A 4,311-nucleotide genomic window follows, 5' to 3' on the forward strand; every position below is an offset into this window, starting at 1 on the left:
GGCTGCTCCACCTCCCCGCGATGCTCGGAGCCCCCTGGGGATGCTCAGAGCCCGCGGGGGCTGCTCGGATACCCCGGGATGTCCAGAGCCCCCCCTCCCCTCGGAATGCTCGACCTCCCCTCTCTCTCCTCCTCGATACTCGGAGCCCCCCAGATACTCAGACCCGCCGGGATGCTCGACTTCCCCTACCCCCCCCTCCCTGCGATGCTCGAAGCCCCCTTCGGGCTGCTCAGAGCACCCCCCGCCATGGTCTCTCCCCCTCCCGGAGCCGCCGGGCTGCTGGAGCCCCGCTTCCCTCCCCGCGCTGCTCAGAGCCGCCCTGGGGACGCTCAGAGCCCCGGGGAGACGCCGGGATCCCCCGGGATGTCCGACTGCTCGGATTTTCGGGCTGTGCCGGGCGGGGGTCGCTGCTCCCCCCCCCGCCCCCCTCCTTCCCGCGCAGTGGGCGTGGCCTCACGGGTGTGGCCGGGGTGGGTGGGCGGAGCTGCGGGCGATGGGGGCGCGTCCCCGCTCGGTGGGCGGGGCTGCGCGGCGCATGCGCGCGGCGGGCGCGGCGCGGCCCATCGGCGGGCGGGGCGGGGGGCGCAGGAGGCGGCGGCGGCGGCGGCGGCCCCGGGAGCGGCACCGCCCCGGCCCCGGCCCGCTCGCTCCGCGCCATGCCCGGCTCCCTGTACCAGCCCGAGCCCGGGCAGCCGGCCCGCGGCCCGCCGCGCTGCCTCACCCTGCTCAGCCCGCCGCCGCCGCCCTCCGCCGGGCAGGACCCGCCGCCGGAGCCCGAGCCCGGCCGGGAGCGGGAGGGGCCGGCGGGGCCGGCGGCGCAGGGCGAAGCCGCCGCGCTGAGGTTCGCGCTGGACCAGCTGTCGCTGCTGGGGCTGGAGGGCGCGGAGGAGCCGGCGGGGACCGCGGGGCCGGGCGGCCTAAGGGAGCGGGAGCGCGGCGGATCATCCCCCGGGCCGGCCCCGGCCCCCGCCCCGGGCGCCTTCGGCAGCCTGGCCCCGCCGCTGGGGCCGCCCGCGCTGCTCGGGGAGCCGCCGGCCGGCAGGAAGAAGAGCGTGAACATGACCGAGTGCGTGCCCGTGCCCAGCTCCGAGCACGTCGCCGAGATCGTGGGCCGGCAAGGTACCGGGGGGCGCGGGGGGCACCGGGGGGCGCGGGGACCTCCCCGTGGGGCCGGGGCGGCTCCGGGGCTTTGTCTCCGTGCGGAGGCGGAAACTTAGCGGCGGAAACTCGGCCGCGGGTCCCGGGAGCTGCGGTGCCGCCGGTAAATAGCGATTAAACTCCACGATGCGGGAGAAAGCCGGGGTGGGATCACCGGAAAGTTCCCGGGAGCCACGCGCGTCCGCGGGAGCTGCCAGGACACGGGGCTTTCACTGCTTTCATTGTAGTTGTGCCTCTGCCCCCTCCCCTCCAGGCTCCGTATCTCAGACCCGGTGTGCGAGCAGTGCCGCTTATCTCGGACTCCGGTTTGTAAATCCCGATGGTAAATCCGGTGTAAATGGTCATTAACCCGCTCGTCCGTAGGTGGCCGGAGCTCCGGGGGCGCGGAGCCCCTCGCACCCAGCTGTCACAAAAGGACGCCCCAGCCCTCGCCCGGGTGGGTGTGCCTGGAGTGGGCTTTGTCTCCGGGGAAATCCCCAATAAACCGAAGCTTCGCCTTTGAAAATCAAAAAGAAAAGACCCCGAGGCGGAGGATTTAAGGAAAGAAAGGAAAAGGAAGGGAGCCTCTGCCCGCAGGGATCCCGGCAGGAATCCCCTCGCAGGGAGCGTGACCTCCGGAGTGTTTTGGCCAGGTGGGGTCTGGCACCCCAACCCTGCCCTCGCCCCGGGGCTCCCGCCCCGCCCCGGCCGGGGGGCTGCGGGCCGGGGGTCGGGGGGCTTTTTTTTCGCGGGGGGAAGCGAGGAGCTGGGCAGGCTCATTGTTCTCTTTGTTAGCCAGAGCCATGCTGTGATGAGCGCGGTGACATCATGCTCTGCGCTTCCCATTGGCCTGCGCTGCCTCCCAGCCGGCCCCGCTTCCCGGCCTCCCAACTTTCCAGGCACCCCCTCTCCGGTCCCGCCGGCCCGGCCGCGGGGTCCCCCCCGAGCTGCCGGACCCGGCCGGGGCAGAGCCAGAGCAGAGGAGAGGGAGAGGAGTGTGGCACCGCGCCCTGCTCGGAGGATCCTCCTCCTCCTCCTCCCGCGGCTGGATGGAGACCTGGATTCGGTGGCTTCACCACGGGCTCCGCAGAGCCCTGGGGTCTAACAACTTGAGACCAAACCTGTGCCAGGGAACCCACTGGTCCTGCCAGGGCGGAGGAGCAGCTGCGTTTGGGACCAGGAGCTGCCGGGTTGGCACCTTCCCCCTGGATGTTTCGGTGTGGTGAGAGCTCGGTGCTGCACCTCCAGACCTCCACCGGGTTCAGTGGGCAGCCAAGTACCTGGCTCAGCACCTTGGGCGGACTCTGGGGGCTCGCCGAGCTCCGAGGGCTCGTGGAAAAAGTGTTGCCAAAGAAATTATTACACCAGCTTGAGGCGGGGTGCTGGTTGTGTCCCGCTGGTGGGCTTGGAGGGGACCTGAGCCCAGCCATGGGCTGGAGGTGCCTGGTGCTGCCTCGGCCCACGGGCAGGAACAGCTCTCCCCAGGGGTTCCCCCATGTGTTTCCTGCCCCTTTACTGCCTGTTGGGATGCTGTGCAGGGGCCTCACGCTGGGTTTTTGGCGTGGAGGGGGACTCAGCTGCCCTGGTCCCACTGGTGGGCAGCAGTGAGGGGACAGGGCTGGCAGCACAGTGTCCTTGTGCTCCGGCTGCTCTCCGGTGCTGCCAGCAGCTGGATTAATCCAAGGCTGTGTGTAGCCCGAGCAGGGGCAATGCCGAGGTCGTTTCCTGGGGCTCACACCAAGCAGAGCCTTCCTCATCCTCCTTGTGCTGCCTCCTGGGTCCTTCTGCTCCTCAGGTGGGTGTCCCTCAGTTTTGGCAGCCCCGTGGCAGCAGGGTCTGGCTGCAGAGACGAGCCTCATGGTGCTTGGCTGGGTCTGGCATTGATGCAGTGACAAGATGTGCTGCTGGTGACACTGCAAGGCAGGATCAGGTCACCCAGACTGTGTCCCTGTCACTCTTGTCTTCCCCGCACTGCCCAGCCTGGCCGTGACACAGGGAGCAGAGCCTTGTGGTGCTGCCGGGCTTGGAACACAGGAGGGGATGAAGGTGTGGATTTTGGGTGCCCTGGAAGGGACTGGAGCTGTGACAAAGCTCAGGTTCCCTCCCTATGCACCTTGCACTGAGGAGCAGCTTTTTGGGCACTTTGGGACCTGTCCTGCTGTCCCCAAACCCAGCAGCCCCTCACTGCCCTGGTGAGTGGGGAGCAGGGAGGCCGTGGCAGCCAGGACCGACACGTGGGTGTCCTGTGCACTCTGAGGTGGGACAGAGCCAATGGGACACAATTTCTCCCACTTCTCCCTTTTCTTCAATTTCTCCCCTAATTTAAACCTTTCCCCAAGGAGCAGCAGTGGCCCAGCAGGTAAACCTTTGTCCTGTGAGACCAATCGGTGTTTTCTTGCCCGAGCTGGAGGAGCAACAGACTGGCATTGGTGATGGCACAGTGTGCCAGCTGGGATCTGCAGCCTCCCCCTGCCCACACAGCTGCCCACAGGCAGCGTGGCCAGGCAGGATTCCCTGGCCGTGCCCTGGCCTGCAAGCCCTGCCATGGGAGGGACTGTCTCTGAAGATCACTGTGGGCACTGCTGGCAGTGACGTGGGCTCCTCCTGCCACCCAGCAAAGAGCCGTGGCGATGGTGGGCACCACTGGGCAGCGTGGGGCAGGTGCTGGAGCTACCATGGCTGTGCTGGGGTGGCTCCCTGCTGTCCTGGCTTTTGGGGGGGTGTTTTCAGCAGCTCCTGCCCCAGCGGGGCCGAGGGGCCTGGGCTGTGCTTGCCCCTCCCACACCATGTGCCTCCCGTGGGATGGAGCCACGGCTCCTCTCTCTCCCCATCTGTGACACGCAGGGACTGTCACAGCTCTGCAAAAGGAAAGTTACCATTTATAGAAGGCGCTGGGATGCTCAAAGGGGAGATCCAGGGAAGGATGGAACAGTGCAGGCGGCGTTCTGGTGCTGGGAGGATGCACAGGGAGACCACGGGCCCCCCTGGGCCAGCCCAAGCACCTGTAACCTTGCTGTGGGTCACAGGGGTGGGATGAATCCTCTCATTTTGGAGCCCTGTGCTCTCTTGTGTCTCCTGCCCATGGTGCCACGTCCCTTGAGGCACCTGGCACGTCCTCCTGGCTGCCTCCTCCCACCTCCTTTGGCCATAGCAGAGCTGGGAGCTCCTGAGGGT

The sequence above is a fragment of the Empidonax traillii genome, unplaced genomic scaffold, assembly GCF_003031625.1.
Source record: "Empidonax traillii isolate 1590-97213 ecotype Southwest subspecies unplaced genomic scaffold, ASM303162v1 scaffold2161:size41822, whole genome shotgun sequence".
Lineage (NCBI taxonomy): Eukaryota > Metazoa > Chordata > Aves > Passeriformes > Tyrannidae > Empidonax > Empidonax traillii.